The sequence below is a fragment of the Globicephala melas genome, chromosome 2 (assembly GCF_963455315.2).
Source record: "Globicephala melas chromosome 2, mGloMel1.2, whole genome shotgun sequence".
NCBI classification, from domain to species: Eukaryota; Metazoa; Chordata; class Mammalia; order Artiodactyla; family Delphinidae; genus Globicephala; species Globicephala melas.
The window spans coordinates 67706281-67724293 of record NC_083315.2 but is presented as its reverse complement, the minus strand read 5'-3'; the positions used below and the strand labels follow the sequence as shown (position 1 = coordinate 67724293).

General features: G+C 49.7%; 1 protein-coding gene across 3 annotated transcripts in view; it reads right to left on the bottom strand.

Annotated features, from left to right (window-relative positions):
* Positions 1-18013, bottom strand: part of MEGF11 (multiple EGF like domains 11) — a 431740-nt gene that overhangs the window by 351579 nt on the left and 62148 nt on the right. Inside the window, exon 1 of one of the 3 annotated variants that reach the window (XM_060294088.1) lies at positions 11892-12493. The exons of the other annotated variants lie outside the window; for them this stretch is intronic. The gene's annotated coding sequence lies outside the window, so the exon portion shown is untranslated. Of the gene's footprint in view, positions 1-11891; positions 12494-18013 lie in introns of those variants that run through there. 3 annotated transcript variants of the gene reach the window in all.

The following is an 18013-nucleotide window of genomic DNA, read 5'->3' as shown; positions in this document are numbered from 1 at the left end:
TCTTTGCTCTGAAGTAGACTTTGTCTGATACATACAGCCACTCCTGCTTTCTGCTAATTAACGTTTGCATGGTATATCTTTTTTCCAGCCAAGAACTGAACTTTAAATTTTATTTATTTTTAATTAATTTTAATTTAAATAGCAACATGTAGCTAGTAGCTACAGTTTTGGACCATGCCGTTTTAGAGAACTCAGCTCAGTAAGTCATGTCTCCATTCTGCCAGTAGCTGAGCAGCCCAACACCCCCATCCAGGGAAACATTGTCAGTGATTGCCCCATGGTACCCTCAGAGGCCCCAGGGTAGTCCCCCCCACCACTGTCTAAAATGGCCCTGGACCCGCCCCTCTATCTGAGACTCAGAAGCAGTTGGATATATCCAGGCAGCAGAGGAGACTGAGGATGAGCTGCCTATTTCTGAGAGCAAAACTTTGCCCGTGCTCCCGGCAGCTTCTCCCTCCCAGCCAGGGAGGGCTGACCTCTCCCAGCTCTGGTCCTCATACTGCAGGGAGCAAGCATTCTGGTCGTGTGTTCTGGATGGGAAGGGTGGGTCTTGTGCAGCAGCGGACAAGCCCTTGTTCTCCTGGGTTGGCCCAGGCCTGTTCAGCTGGAAACGACACAGCAGAGGGAGAAAGGGCAGGCCTCAGGGAGGGGGAAATTGGTGGCATGGTTAATTGAGATTACTTACGCGTAAAGCCGGCCAGGTAGAACCCACTGCTGCCAAGGACTCTCCAGGCGGAGTGACCTCCTCTCTCCTCCAAGCTCCCTCCCGCCCTCCTCCTCACTGCATTGTGTTGTGTCTGCTTACTCACCAGCTTGCCCCCCAAACCTGGCATCTCCTCAGAGGAGCTCATGGAGCTGAGGGCATCCTTCCTACGTATACGGCACATGGAGAGCTGCCCCTTCCCTCCCACGTAACACTGTGCCCAAGACCCAGCTCAGAGTTGGTGCAAAATGAATATGTGCAGAAGGATGATGGGGAGGGGAGGGGCAGAGAGAGGGAAAAAGCACAGGACTGCTACCCCGGCTCACGGGTCCTGCTTGCCAGGGCTGAAGAGCAGAGGGGAGGCAAATTCACAGGGAACCCAGGGAAAGAGTCACAACGTCTTGATCACCATTAACCTCCAGCTGGAGCTACAATACCTCCCCCACCGCTCTGCATGGAGACCAACATGCTAAACCCGAGTTCCAGTCTCAGTGCATCTGCCTATCTCTTGACACATCCCAGGATCTTCACCTCCCCTGACCATTGCTTTGTGTCCTTGCATCGGTCACTTTCCTGAGCTTCAAGGGCAGAAAAGTGGGGAGCCCAGGGCAGGAAGGAGGGGAAAATGGAAGGGCCCAGTAGGGGCACCTGAGCCCCTGGAACCTCCACACTGCACCAAGCACACCTGCACTTTAATTTACACATCTTATTTCATTTTCTTACCAAAGAAGCTGTCACGATAATACAGGAGCTGATTCAGTTCTGGCAGAACTGCACAGATCACAGCAGAAAATGACTGATAGGCTTGATGCGGAAATTGCATTCATCATACAGGCAAATAAAGTGGGAAGACATGCACTCGGGATAAAGGTGTTGTCAGCACTGGAGTGCACAACTGACCTGGAATCCTCCCACAGATGAGACATCAGCACAGGTTCAAGACAAGACGGAAATGGGGAACAGGAGGGTCTGTGGAATCGGGGGCCAGCAAAGGCCAGAGGGTTGGGGTGCGTGGGGTCCAGTCAGCCTTGGAAGGAAACGCTCTCCAGATGCACGAGGCCGCAGCCTCCACCTCCACGGAGGGAGGGAAGAAGGGACGGAAGGCCCCTGAGAGGACCTGGGAAGAGTTCCACACTGGTAATTCATGGCAAATTACTCCTGTAATTTACTGGTCCGGCTGGAGAGATGCATCTTTGAACTCCAGCGAGACACTTTGAAAATCACTCTCCACCCTGGCTTTCCAAGCCCTGTCTGAGATGAATTAAAGGGAATTATGCACATAAAGCCCCCAGATCAAGGGAACACCCACTCTCCTTCAACTGCCTGCAAGCTGATTAGACAGAGTTCACAGCAGAACAGGCAACCAGACTGGAAAAATAAAATAAATTTGAAATGCAGAGATTGATGGCTTCTGTCACAAAGTCTCTGCAAAACCAGTCTGTAAATTGGAATTTCCACTGATGCTAAGGCAAAGGTGGCAGATCAGTGGCAGCTGTTGGCCTGGTGGGGTCTTTGAGGAAGGACACCAGATCCCCTTTAAAATCCACACAGTGAAAATCCCGACAGGGACTTCCCTGGTGGTCCAGTAGTTAAGACTCCACGTGCTCCCAATGCAGGGGGCCCAGGTTCGATCCCCGGTCAGGGAACGAGATCCCACATGCCTCAACTAAGACCCAGTGTAGCCAAATAAACAAATAAATATTTTTTTAAAAATCCCCCCAGTGTAGGGGGATCCATATTCCGGGGGGTGGCTTTGGTTGTAAAAGATACCCCGTCACCCCAAGAAGGAGACACTGAGGCACAGGTCAGGTCTCACTCAGGACCTTATGCCCTTCCCACAGTAACATTGTGCCCAGTGCCAGGCACCTAGCTGATCCCAAGCAACAAGATGCTGCCTGTCTTCTCAGGGCCCTGCTGAGCAAACTCACACCTACCTCAGCCCTTCTCTGGGGCAGTTCAGGTCCCAGGTAAGCCATGGAACAGAGGCAGTGGACAGGCAAGTCCTAGAACTCAGTTACGCTCAGGCCCTGGTCCAGGCCAGAAGCAGCTGACAGTCAGGAGTGCAGAAGTCTAGGTTTTCCACCCCCAGAAACTGATGCAACTCAGGCTGGGGTAGCTAGAGAGGGGAGGCTGGAGAGGGGACGTTTTGAAGACTATGGTGGGCACCCAGATTCCCCCACCAGGACTGAGACATTCATTCCCAAGTCCCTCTCTGGAATTGCTCCCAGCCAGAGAGAGCCACCTGGCTCAAGGTCACGCCCCAAACCTGAAGGCAGCTGGCTAGCTGGCCAAAGAGAGGATGGTTATAAAGGTCTGGCCTCCTTGCCTCAAGGTGGGATGATTCTGCAGGCCATCCCTGCTGCAGGGCTGCCCCGCAGCAGGGCTGAGGGGGGGCTCAGCCACAGGGGGGCTTTGTTGTGACTGCATCACAGCCCAACGTCTCCCTCTGCCCCACTGTGCTGTCCACACTCCCCACGGGTGCTAATACTGGGGGCATGAGGGAGACAAGCCCTGATGTGGCAGGTGCCACAGAAGTTGAAGTGATGTGAGATCCCTTGTCTGATCTAGTCCCTCATGTCAGACCCAAGGGGACCCAAAGGCGGGGGAAAGAGACTTGCCTCTATCTACACAGCCAGTCCGTGGCAGAGCTGCCCCTAGAACTCAGGCCTCCTGACTCCACATTTCCCCAGGAACCCTCCAGAAAGGTAAGGCCCCAAGCATCTCTCCCTAGAAAGAGGCTCAACCCCAGAAGAGTAATTAAGAAAGGTCACTTCTCAGTCCCTACCCACTCCAGCCTTCACTCCGCCATTCTGTTGGCCCTTAAAGCCAAAACACTCTCAGCATCTCCTGGAGCCTCTCACCAGCATCCTTCTCAGAAGGAGACATTGATGCCACCATTTTATTATGAGATTTATTAGGAACCTTTTTTCAACTAAGGAAAGAGATACTTTGATCCTTCTCAGCTGGGTTATTCCAGTTGACAATCACCTGTCTATGTGTCCCCAAAATTTAGAGATGGGGAAAAAATCAGAATCACCCAGCATTTACATTGATTTGGTTAATCCCTAGAGGAAAATACAATTAAACGAAAGGAACAAAACGAAAGCTGACTGATGAGTTGCCATTTTAAGATACTCAGTTCAATTAAGCTAAAAGCCTGCTCTCAGGGTCACAACAATAGTTCCCAAACACTGCCAGCGCACCAGCTCTTCAGCAGCAGTCAAGATGCTCTCAAAGTGGAACAGGAGGGAATCCCTGGAATCTGCACCTGTACCTCATTTCCATTTAGGACCAACTTCTAAGAACGCTGCTGACAGCCTAACACTCCTCCCTGCTGGACGGAGCTCTACGGGGGTCCCAGGGTCTAAGGCAGGGGTCATAGGTTCTATCGCCAAAGTGTCGAACTGCTTGTTTTTTATTGTTTGCTTGCCTGTCTGCTTGCTTTATAAAAGGTGGTTCCCGGTGCGAAGCCAGGGCCTGTTTTGCCACTAACTAGCCTCAGTTTTCTCATCTTTAAAATGGGGAAGTCCTTAGACCGTGGAAACCTAGATATTAGTTCCCACTCTGTTGATAAATTTCAGCGTAACTTCCTCAGCAGCGAAATCATTCTAAAGGGCCTGTTTATCCCACCACCTTGAAGCTTAAAAGTGCTGGGACAGAAAAGGATAGACTTTTCAACATATGGTATCAGAACAATGTGAAATCCATGGGCAAAAAAGTGAACCTTGACCTAAACCTTATCTAGATATATCGATATAGGTATAAATAAGTCTATAGAGAGATATAAAGATACATATTTTAACACAGAAAGTGTAGACTTAAATGTAGAATGTAAAACCTTTTAGAAGAGGGCTTCCCTGGTGGTGCAGTGGTTAAGAATCCGCCTGCCGATGCAGGGGACACGGGTTTGTGCCCCGGTCCAGGAAGGTCCCACATGCCGCGGAGCGGCTGGGCCCGTGAGCCATGGCCGCTGAGCCTGCGTGTCTGGAGCCTGTGCTCCTCAACGGGAGAGGCCACAACAGTGAGAGGCCCGCATACAGCAAAAAAAAAAAAAAAACCTTTTAGAAGAAAACATAGGAGAAAATCTCCTAGGGCAAAGAGTTCTCAGACATGACTCCAAAAGCAGGATCCATAAGAGAAAGAATCAATAAATTAGGCCTCATCAAAATTAAAACCTTTTACTCTGCAAAAGAGAGGGTTAAGAGAATGAAAAGACGTGACAGAGTGGGAGAAAAATTTGCAAATCATGAAACAAAGGATTGGTATCTAGAAAATATAAAGAACTCTCTCAACAGTCAACAATCCAAGTGGAAAATGGGTAAAATACTTGAACTTGAAATACTTCACCAAAGAAGATACACAGATGGCAAATAAGCACGTGAAAAGATGTCCAACATCACTAAAACCGCAATGAGATGTCACTCAGGATCTCACGTCAGAACTGCTAAGATAAAAATAGTGATAAAAACAAACGTTAGGGCTTCCCTGGTGGTGCAGTGGTTGAGAGTCCGCTTGCCGATGCAGGGGACGCGGGTTCGTGCCCCGGTCGGGGAGGATCCCGCGTGCCGCGGAGCGGCTGGGCCCGTGGGCCATGGCCGCTGGGCCTGCGCGTCGGGAGCCCGTGCTCCGCGACGGGAGGGGCCACAGCAGTGAGAGGCCCGCGTACCACAAAAAAAAAAACAAATGTTGGCAAGGATGTCGAAAAGCTGGATCACTCGTGCATTGCTGGAGGAATTTTAAACGGTGCAGACACTCTGGAAAGCAGTCTGGCAGTTTCTTAAAAAGCGAAACATGCAACAATCGCATGACCCAGCGATTGCACTCTTGGGTGCCTAACCCAGGGAAATAAAAACTTACATTCACACAAAATCCTACATGAGAAGGCTTATAGCAGTTTCATTTGTAGCAGTCAAAACCTGGAAACAACCCAGTCAATGTGTGATTGATTAAACACACTGTAGCATACCCACACCATGTGTACAAGCTTGAATCGTGTCCTCCAAATTCACGTTCACCCAGAACCTCAGAATATGACCTTATTTGAAACTATGGTCTTTACAAATGTAATTAGTTAAGATGAGGTCATACTGGACTAAGGGGGTCCTAAATCCAACAACTGGTGTCCTTATAAGAAGACCATGCGATAACGGAGTATGTACCTACAAGCCAGGAACACCAAGGGTCGCTGACAGCCGGCAGAATCTAGGAAGAAGCAAGGAAAGATTCTTCCCTAGGGCCTTCTGAGGGGGCATGGCTCTGCTGACACCTTGATTTCAAACTTCTGGCCTCCAGAACTATGAGAAAATACATTTCTGTTGTTTTAAGCCACACTGTCTGTGGTACTTTGTTAAGGCAGCCCTAGGAAAATAACACACCACGGGATACTACTCGGCAATAAAAAGGAACAAATTGAACCACACAGCAACCTGGATGAACCTCCAGAGAATTATCCAGAGTGAAAAAAAGCCCATCTCAAAAGGTTACATACTGTGTGATTCCATTTATATGACATTCTCAAAATGACAAAATTAGAGTGATGGAAACGAGACCAGTGGTCACCAGGGGAGCAGGGAAGGAAGGGTAGGACTATAAAAGGGTAGCACAAGGGAGTTTTGGGGGGTGATTGAACAGTTCTGTATACTGATTGTGGTAGTGGTTTCACAACTTTATAAATATGACAAAATTCAAAGATACACACACACAGGTACAATGTGTATTCTTGTAAGAACTGCTGAAATCCAAACAAGATCTTTAGTTTAGTTACTAGAATGGTGGTAATGTCAAGTCCTGGCGTTCCGACTTATAGTGATACTATGATTATGTAAGACGTTATCACTGGGGGAAGCCAGGTGAAGAGTACCCGAGAACTATTATTTTTGCAGCGTCTACATGAGCCTAAAATTATTTCATATTAAAAAGTTTTTAAAAGCAGTCTTGGGAGGATTCAATATGTTTTACAACTGTAAAGAAAAAGATGTCGTTACTATTTCAAGTTGACTCCTAACAAGCTCTGAAGGCAGACAAACACAGGCTAGCATTTCAGCTTCACCACGTAACAAACCCTCTAGCCTTGGGCAAGTCCCTTCACTTCTCTGAGCCTCCGTTTCTTCGCCTGTAAATTCTCATACAGGAATAATGACACACAACACACGTATTACCTATGAGATGGTGGGTGTGAAAGCATCTGTACTTTCCAACCGTAAAGGAGTAACTTAGTTCCCATCTTTATCCCAACCAGTGCAACTCTGATTTGTCTTCTGGTCCTGCTGTTGTATTTGATTCCACCCTTCAAGGTCAAAGGAGCTTCTCCTGAGAACCCAGGTCCCTCTAGAATTCAGGTCTTCCAGATCTCCTCACCTGGCCAACAAAAGGGCTGGGCTACACCTAAAGCTCAGACCTCTATGGAAATAACACCCCCTCTGGGTAGCCCCGGCCAGGCTTTGCAAAGTTCCCCTGCCTTTTGGCCTTCAGAGTTACTAGGGTGCAGCTGACAACCTCCCAGCTCTGAGACCCCAATTACCATCCCTCCCTTTCTTCCCCTCCATCATGACCCTAGCTACCACTTCAAATGGTCTCGCAAAAACAAGAATTTCTCCTTTATGGTTGCAAAGTACAGTTTACAAAGTACGTTTTACACATGTGTTATGCCTCCTTAGGGCCCCAACAAGACCCTAGCTGGAAGCAAAGCAGGTGTAAGAATCCCAAATTTCCAAATGGAAAGAGGTACACATCAGGGAAGTAGGTGAGGAGTAGGAAAGAGAGAAGCGAACCAGCACAGTTAACCACCTACTGTGTGCCAGGCACTTTATTTTCTTTCATTTGATTATTATAACAAGATTATGACGTAAGTATTATTAAATCTCCATTTTGCAGATCAAACACCTCAGTTCAGAAAGGTTAAGTAACACGTCCAACAACACACAACCTGTGAGGGCCAAATGGAGATCGGACCCAAGCCTGCCTGTGTGCAAAGCAGGGATCTTTCCTTTACACCAGGCACAAAGCCCGTCATGCTCTCATCCATCCATTCATTCGTTTCATTCCTTTTTATCTAGAAGCAATTGGAAATCCTTTCTCTCTGTGGGGATTTCCTGAGTTGACCAGACCCATGAGTGCTCTGGCCGCACACATGTGAGGGTCATCAGATGTTCCTCTTCACTCTACATCCCCCAAAGGGTCAATCCACTCATACTGTGTCATGTATTTCCACCCTGGGAATTCACTGGAGCATCCTCTGTCTACCCTAGGCAATGACACCACCATCCCTTCTCAGCCTCACCCTCTAGGTCTCTCCTACAGCTCCCCCAACTCTACAGATGGCCAGAGTCTTCGCTGTGTCAAGTGTCAAGGCTGGAAGGACACTTAGAGAGCGTTCAAGATGACACCAAGATCCACAGAGGGTAAGGCGCCTGCCTCAGTTCTACAGTGACATAGTGGCAGGACCAGGACTAGGCCCAAGGCCTCCCAGCTCGTGTCCAGCCCTCTCCACCCGGGTCCCAACACAGCATCACTCCATCACCACTGACAGATCTGCCTGCCTCCCTCCTGGCACCTCTCCTGGCTGCCTGGGTCAGGGCCTCACAGCGGTTCCAGGGCTCCCCTTTCCCTTCCACACTCCTAAACCCTGCCCGTCCTCCCAGCCCCAGCTCAATCCTGCTTCTCCCCTGAAAGCTTTCCAGATTATTCTCGCCCACAAGGGTCTCTCCTTCCATCAATCACTGCTGCTTGTACCCTCCATTCCCCTGATACCTCCAGATCTCATGATTTCACAAGCATCATGAGCCTCAGTTTAACCTTCCCTCCACGGCCAGACCACCGCCCACCCCATGCCCTTGGCCTAGCTGAGTGAACCGAAAACCAAAAAAGTATGTGTGGAGGGGGGAGGGTAGGGGAGGGTGGGGGAGGGTGGATAGAACACTGAGTGTTTGTCCATCTTATTAGTCTTAGTTGTGGGAGATTTCTCTTATCTTTTCCCAAACTTACGGGATTTGCCATTTCCCCCCCAAAGTACAATCTAGAAGACCCCTCATGCCATGATAGCGTTGCCTAATAACCTACTCAGAATTAAACTTTGGGGTAAAGTTCCACTTTTGAGACTTGCTCCCCTCATGACTAATTGAGATGCCAGGATCAAATCAAGTCTTTCACCCCATTAAATAAAACCACACAAAAAGATGCTCCTGCTCACTGCACTCTCCTAATTTCCTCAAGCCGGCCTGCAATAAGTATTCCTAATTGTGCTTGTTAAAAAGTAGATTTATGAATCCCAATTAGGCCACTTGTACTTACGCGGCAGCAGTTTTCAATACCACCCAACCTTCCTTCTTCCCGGGATGAAATTATTTTTGGTGGGTGACAGGATAATTACTAAAACATAAAAGGACCCACTCAGTACCACAGCAGCAGCTTCAGCAATTCTGTTAGGAGGGCTTAAGGACAAGCAGGGTTTGGATGGCAAATTTAAAGCCATGTTAAGCTTCCGCCACTCCATACCCTCAACCACGCAGGTGCCTCTCCTGGTTGTTTCTCCCTGGATCCAAAACAACCTTCCAGATACCTGGACCCACCTGCCTCACCCTTCCCCCAGCCCTTTATTTCCCAGCTGCTCCCCACCTACACCTGTACCTCCCCCTCCCAGAGCAAGTCCTTCCACCTGAACAACCTTTCCTCATTCCCATTCTCCTCCAGGAAGCTTTCCTGCCTTGACCCAGGCTCTCGCACCTACTGCTGTTCAAGCACTCACCATATCCATCTAATTCCTCAATTCTGTGTGTGTCTCTAGTCTGGGCTGTGAGCTCCTTGAGGGCAAGGACTGAGTCACTCATCCTGACATCCCAGGATCTCACTCACTCACTCCATTCTTTCCTTCAACAAACTTGTTGGAACCCAATTTAAAAATGGGCAAAGGATCTGACATTTCTCCAAAGAAGATATACAAATGGCCAATACGCACATGAAAGATGCTCAACATCACTAATCATTAGGGAAATGCAAATCAAAGCCATAAAGAGATATCACCTCACACCCAACGAGACAGGCACTGTTCTGTTCGAAAAGAACAGAAAAGAACATGTGTTGACAAGTACATGGAGAAACCGGAACCCTGATACACTGCTGGTGGGAATGTAAAATGGTGCAGCCACTTTGGAAATCAGTCTGGCTGTTCCTAAAATGTTAAACGTAAAGTTACCATATGACCCAGCAATTCCACTCCTACATATATACCCAACAAAAATGAAAACACATCCATGCAAAAATGTGTACACAGACTTCACAGGAGCATTATGCATAGTAGCCAAAAGGCAGAAACAACCCAAGTATCTATCAACCAATGGATGAATACATAAAATGCAATCTATCCATATGCTGGAATATTATTCCACAATAAAAGGAAGGAAATACTAGTTCATGCTATAATGAGGATGAACCTTGGAGCTTTATGCTAAGTGAAAGAAGCCAGTCACAGAAGACCACATACTGTATGACTCCATTTATATGAACTGCTCGGAACAGGCAACTCCACAGACACATAAAATAGATTAGTAGTTGCCAGGGTTGGGGGGAGGAAGAATGAGGAGTGACTACGGATGAGTATTGGGTTTGTCTGGGGGGTAACTGCAGTGATCACGACACAAACTGATTGTGGTGACGGTTGCACAACTCTGTGAATATACTAAAAAGCATCAAATTATAATTCAATCAACGACAGGAGAGCTTGCTACTTTGAGATAGAAAATAGTGTAGCAGTTAAGAGCAGTTTCTAGAATGAGACCCCTTAGTATCAAATCCCGGCTCTGCCTGTTACCAGCTGTGTGACCTTGGACAAGTTATTGAACGTCTCTGAGTCTTGGTTTTTGTCATCTATAAAATGAGGGGATAATAACATTATCCACCTCATAAGGCTATTGAGTAGATAAAATGAGTTCATACATATAAAGTACCTGTCATAATATAAGTGCTATACAAGGATTAGCTAGAATATTTCCCAAGCTGGATGAGCGAATCTCACTGCTTGGTGTAGTGATGGGCAAGTCTTACAAAATTCATATTCATCTCACCTCTAAGCACCCATTTCTCCCGGAGGTGTACAGTTCTTCCCCTAGCCTAAGAACTAGCCCCCTAGTTCTTCCCGCATGGGGAAGGGTCTTGGTCATTCAAGTGCTAAAGGATATAAGTGCAAGAAAGAACATGGCAGCGTTCTCTGGCCATCCTCGAGACGCTGAGACAAGGAGGCAGGTGTCTGGCAGGGAGAGGCCCCGGATGGCAGAGCAGCCCGCCGGAGAAGCCCGGCCCTGCCATCTGCTCTCCCGGCTGAGGCGAGTGGCCTGGCATGGATTCACACTTGGTCACAGCCCAGCACCTCTACCAAGTGCGCATTAGGGAGGAGTGCCAAGGCCCAGCCTGCAGGACCCATTTCCCATCGTGGGGGAGAGGCAGCGAGCAGCCCTGCCCCAAAGAGAGGCCTCTTCAGTATGCTTGCCCACCATCCACACTCCACATTACCTAAGAACGGCACCAAAAGCCAGCGCTCTCCCAGGAAAGGTGATGGCTGAGGGAGCTGTGCAGTGGGCAACGTGGCATTAGGAGCCCCAGGGAGGAGGTGGGGGACCAGCGCTCAGCGGGTGATGCCACTCTGCACCCCACCAGGGTCCTCCACCAGGTTTGAGTCATTATAATACTTCCCTAACGACTGCCCTTTGGAGGCAGGGACCCCAGGGGCTTGACTCATCCAGTCATATCTGGTTCACGCCCACTCACACCAGGCATACATCTGCAAGCACACACCCACACGCGGTCCCACACACTTACAACACCCCACTCCATAAATAGCTCACATGCATACACAGTCACAGACACACACACACACACACACGCATTCACACAATACACTAACCTATATACACTCATAACACAGACATACATTTGCAACACACATGCACATACGGTCACACACACTGAAGTACACACCGTCAGCAAACACATACAGTCAGACATACACACACCCTCATGCACACGCAAACCTGCTCATACCACACGTTCACTCCCATACACGTTCATGCTCAGTCTTCCTCAGACTCACATAAACACACATGCATACGCTTACCACTCACGCGGGCCCACAATCACACACAGGCGTTCACACACACACATCCAATGCTGTCCCACACATACACACTCACACACTTACCCAGAGGCAGCCCTTCAGCCCTCCAGGCCTCCAGGCTCTGCTGAGAGCACAGGTAGCAGGGGGCGGTTAAGTCAGAAGATTGTTTTTCCCATTTGCCGGGCTCTTTTCCTCCTTCAGAAAATTGTCACCTGGGCAAGATTCCCAGGGAGATGGCAAGAGGAGGGAAAACACACAGGTTCATAAAGACCTCTGAAAAAACCTCACTGTGGAAGAAGCGTCCACCCATCTCCAAGGATGTCCACAGCCCAAGGAGAGTAATATTGATGCTGGTAGGATAGCTTTTCTTAGGTCCACAGAAAACATGTCGGGGTTTGCAATTTATGGAGAACGTCTTCCAACACTGTCACCTCAATCCCCTAGTCTGCTGCTCACCCGAGAATCATCTCGAGCCTCAGTTTCCTCGTGGAGTTGCTGTGAGGCTTAAACGAGATCCTGCACAGAAATTGCTGTGCCCAGTGCCTGCCACAAAGTCTCAATAAATGATAGTTTTTTTTCTTGACATTATTAATATTGGCTATTAATAAAAATAAATCCTACAGCAATCCCATCAGGCATTGTTTTCCTTATTTTGTATGAGTGAAAACAAAAGCCCGGCACTTTAGATGATCTGTCCCCGAGATCACATCGGCAAAGTGGGAGAACAGGAGTCAGGCCTCCTCCTCCGGGGACTCCTTCCTCTTTCCTGTGCCCACCCCCCCCCGGGGGCCTGCTTCTCCCCATCTGGCCTCACATTTCGAGCTCTTCCCTGCTTCTCAACATCTCCCGGAAGAGAGGGCAGAGGGGGAGAGGGGAAGGGAGAAAGCAGAGTGTGTCTTTCCTCCCCGTTCGTTCCATGGATACGGTCCAGGCTCTGCTGTCTGGGACGTGCTCTGAAACGGCTCTTAGCTTCTATTTCTTCATCCCCATTCTGCCTGAGGCCCCCAGGGAAGGGTAACCCTGGCCCAGCTAGGCAGCCGATCCCTTTATGCTTCAGATTCCCCCTCCTAAGACCCCCTGGGCTCCACCACCCAGCCTCTGGGACTGCCCCTGCTCCCCCCAAAACACCCACCAGAGTAACTGGCATGGAGGCAACCCAAGGCCAGGAGCTAGTCCAGATTCCTTTTCCTGCTCTAGCCCTACATCACCCTCTGACCTTGGACCGGTCACTTGCCCTCTCTGGGTCTCAGTCTGCCCTCTGCCCAATGAGAGGACAAGAAGGTCATCAAGCTGTAACACTCTCTGAGGCTGGGAAGCTGGCAGAATCTCAAAATCTAAGGCAGGCTAGTGTGGAAGGCAATCTGGGGCGAGGGAGCTCTTTAAATCATAGCACAGCAGGAAAGCTCCTCAGAAAACGCCGCACACAGAGGGTATGCAGGTAATAGAGTCAGTAAGAGATGCTGCACTGCCCGAGGGCTTACCGGTGGGCTGTCCCCCGCCCCAGCCACGGAGCCCTCACAGACAACCAGACCTGCTCCTCTGGGCTTCCCTTTAGAGTCACTTGCGGAAACCCACGGAGCTCCAGAGAAGGGGGTGGCTGGTGGAGGGGGTGCCCACCCACTCGCTTGTGCACAAAGACACACACCCTGGAGAGGACAGGATGGAAACCAGGCCAGGTGAGCCTGCAGGGAAGGAGCTCCTCAGACCCCAGGAATAGCACCCCCCTACACCCACAGAGGGGACTGCTCCCCACGATTAGGCCACACAGACTGAACCACCTCCTACTACAGCGAGCTGAGGGATCCAGATTTGTCAACTTAGCGTAACACTGCCTGTGCTGGATATTTTCCATGAGTTCCTGTAGATCTTCTCCGCACACGTCTCCCTCTACTTTGGGCCCCAGGAGGCTGACAGGTACGGATGGCATCAGAGGCTCCCTTGATCTCTGGGTTCCCCAATGATCCATTGGGCTCACCCGATGGGGCAGCCAGCAGGAAACTGGAGAGGAGGAGGAGCGGGAACAGGATCACTGTGATTTGGCTGCACGCCTTCCGGAAAGCCACGCTCTTGTCAGGCAGCCCTCTGTACACAGTCCCCTCTCCAAGTCCCCGTGGGCCGCGGGGGTGCTAAAGGCTCTCACGGTTACCAGCCTCAGGGTGCTGCACTGTCCTTTGCTGGTTTTCCTAAATTCCGCCCACACCTATGTAAACAGCCCCTTTATTAAGTTCTCATCAAATTACCCAGCTTGGGTGTGCTACCTGTTTCCTGCCAGGACCCCAGTACATCACTCAGGGAGATGTTCTTGGTCAAATCATGGCAAGATCGTCATGGCCAGACATAAGCAAGTCAGGCAGAAACAGCTCTGGGGTTATCTGGCCTTGTGGCTTCACATACAACAGGAGCTCTCTGTGGTGGGGAGCTCTCTGTGGTGTGGTCCCCACCCTGAATGCCCATCAGCACCCAGCCAGAAACGTCAGTGAGTCCGAGACTCCCAGGGGACCACGGCGACCCAGACAGCAGGCACCCCAGCTGGACAGGAAGCCACCACTCAGCTTTCTCCACTGTTGGCCAGGCAGGAATGCGGGCCAGGAGTTGCAGATCTTCTAATTATTCAAAGGAAATTGGAAATACATATTTTTATGTGAAATCCTCTCTTGGCTCACACGGTTTAAAAGCAAAACTCGAGCCAAATGCATCTGCAGCCAACAGAGAGTTGTTTGTTCCCCCACGAGTTCCACTCTGATTCTGAGATTCCATCTTCTATGTAGACGATTCAGAGCGATGATAGCTTTGGTGGTCCTGCCAAGGCTGCACACTCTGAATCTCTGAGTCTCTGCCTCAGGGAAGGAAGAGGGCCGGCAAGGGTCCTCGAGGCAGAGGGCCCTTGGCAAAGCCCAGACCGTGGAGAGAGATGGGCAGCGTCGGCAGTGAGGTCAATGGCCCCAGGTCAGGAACAGGGAGCCGGGAGGAATGGGGAACTGGATTGAGGTGATTAGAAGCGGGAGACATTGTCATTGGACAAGGAGCTAGCCTCAAGAAAGGTCTGGGTTACTTGGGGTTGGTTTGTTCATTCATCCATTTGTTTATTACCAAGTTCTGTTTTGAGGATACATCAAGTTCTATCTGAAAGTTGCAGGGGTGCCTAGGCCCCATTCCGGTGGAAGGTGACAATAGCATCTTTATCTCCTGGGAGACAGGCAAATTAGCATCACTTACAAAGGCCTATAGTCCGTCCTCCTTCAGAACCATCAAATCACTGGGCGCTTAGATGACTGTGTCCCGGAAAGGACATCTTATCCCTCCAGCTGCCTCCAGGCCCAGCCAAACTCCCAAACTCGCCGGGACAGGAAAACCTCTCCAATGAGGAAAAGGCTCTAGCTAGACATCCCCTGGCCTTCTGTCCTTTCCTTCCCTGAATTGCTCCAGAATTGTCGATGCCCCCGTCCGGCACTGCCCAGGCACCAGCAGGTATCGCCAGGCTGTTTTCTGGATCTTCCATCTGTCTCACCTGTCCACTAGATTGTAAGCCCCCCAGGCAGCAGGGTTGGATTTTAAGCTTTACCCCCCATCTAGGCTCACCCCAGCTTCTTACAAGTGGAGTTCCATAAATATCCACATGATTAGGCATTTTTGGTGATATGACTGGGTAGTAATAAGAAATTACAAGCATAATAATAATGATGACAGATGCCTTATGTTTATGTAGCACTTTGAACTTTAGAAATAAGAAATAATAAACCTAATAATAGTAATGATAGATGTCTTACCTTTGTATAGCACTTTGAAGATGGCAAAGCACTTTCACAGACTTAAATTTTATATCATCTTCAAAATCATCTTTATAAAAAGTTAGTGGGGGGCATAGATGAAACAAGATAGGCGAAATGCAAATTACTGCTGAAGCAGGGCGATGTGGACATGCAGATGCACTATACTGTTCTCTCTCCTTGGGGATCTATTTGAAATTTTCTACTGTAAAGAGTTTTAAAAAACAACACAAAACACTGTACTATGTAAGTCAAGTAAGAGGCTTGATCATCACCAGTCTTATTTTAAAGCTGAAGAAACTGAAGGCCAGAGAGGGGGGCTGGCTTGCCGAATCACTCAGCTTGTGTGGACCCGCCTCTCTGAGAACAGAGAGGTGGCGTCCCCGCTCCTTGTCACACGCTCTCTTTTCTACATCACTGTTGCCCAGAGTGGGTCCCACCAACATCATTCCCTTGGAATGTTAAAAGGGTTCTACGGGGACTTCCCTGCTGGTCCAGTGGTTAAGACTCCATGCTCTCAATGCAAGGGGCGCAGGTTCAATCCCTGGTCGGGGAACTAAGATCCCACATGCTGCACGGCACAGCCAAAGAATAAATAAATAAAGGATTATATAAATATAATAAAGGATTAAATAAATAAATAAAGAATAAAGAAAGAAAGAAAGAAAGAAAGAAACTAAGATCCCATGGTTAAATACGTTTAACAAAGGACCAAACAAAACAATCAAGTCCTTTTCCTGCAGGACTTGTCAGAGCCTTTACAGAGCACTCTGTAGAGCTAATGTTCCGTAGAACACAGTTGGGGAACACCGAGCTACATAAGACCCACAGGCACACAACAGCCCTATTATGTACCCAGATGCCTGCCAGTCCCCAGAGCAGGGATTTTCAGACATCAGAAGCCAGGCCAAGTGAAAGCCGTATGAAGAGGTACGCTGCAGATGAGCCCTGCTAGGTGTGTGCAAAGTCCTGGGTGACAGAAGGTGCACAAACATAATCTGCCAGGGGAGTGGGGGACTATTATGGTGCGTGGTGAGGCCTCTAGATAATGGCTGGGTCAGAACAGGAGTTGTGAGAAATGCCAAGAAGGTACATGAGGCCCAAACTGGGCCTGGCCCTCCAGGCTCCCAAATAATGTCAGGGCCCCGCAAGGCTTCCCTTTGGAGGAGGGATGGGGGTTGTTTTTCCTGCATGGGCTGCCCCTGAGCACTCTACAGGAACAGATGCTCCAACCCTCTCCTGTGCCAGGAATTGAGCTGCTGATTCAAGCTGCCACCCGTCCCTTCCTTGCTAATCCTCCAGCCCTGGACACTTTTGTGGTCACACCAGCTTCTCTGGCAGTTTCACGGACCCTTTGGGCAGCTGTACTGATACTTAATCACTAATGAAGCAGGGTTTTTCCATCTTCCTCTCCACCTTCTCCTCCTCAGTAGCGAGGCCTTGGGCCATGGAAGAGCAAGTACGAGTAAGTACGATCTGCTTTGTGAAAGCTGGAACGCAATTGTTTATCATCCTCAAAAAATAACAATTAATCATCATTGAGCACTTATCATGTGCCAGGCCCCGTGCTGGGTGTTTACCGACATACAATTCCCATGATAACCCTAGGAGTAGGTTCTGTTTTACATCCCATTTTACAGCTGGGCAAACTGAGGCACACAGAGATGAGGGGATCTGGCCCACATGACCCAGATGATGAGTGACAGAGCTGAGCTTTGAATCCAGGCAGGGGGCATCTGGAGGCCCTGCTCAGAACCACTCTGCTAAGCTGCCTCAGCTGACAGTCTCTGGTCAGGAGCCTGCAGAGCTGAACTCACCTCAGTGGCAGGTCTTAAGAGTCAAGGATGGCCCAGGGGCAGCCAGCCTGGAGGCACCAAGACCCGTAGGCTGTAGAGACCATCTCCAGCAACCCCAGCAATTTCCCAGCCCGTTGGCTTATTCCTTTGCCTTTGTCCCCTTCCCCACCCCAGTCCTGGTCACCCGTGATCAGGAGCCCTTTACCTGCAGCTGGACCAGCCCTGGTCAAGGCAGATGGTGGGAGCTAGAATTAGCCGTGCGGTCAGAGACGCAGCATCTAAAGTCCCCAGGGAGCTCTGGGCAGCCTCACGCCATCTGAGCTCTGCCCTTCCCTTTGCCCCTGGCCTTTGGGCCCCTCTAAAATCCTGGGCTTTGGCCTTGTCTCCGGCCTGGCACCCCAATCCCTTGGGGACCTGGATGCTAACTAATACAGCCTGCTTCACCTTATCACCCCCAAGGGAAGGGACCCTGATCCTTAGACCTCTTGCCTCTGAAATGAGCATTCAGGAGGGAGAGGAAGACCAGGGAGTTTCACTGAGGTCTGGAGTGTGTAGGGCTTATGCCCGCTATTTGCCGTACTTCCCGCCTCATTCACTGAACCCACCTGACTACGTGATGAGGTAACAGTATCACCATTTTACA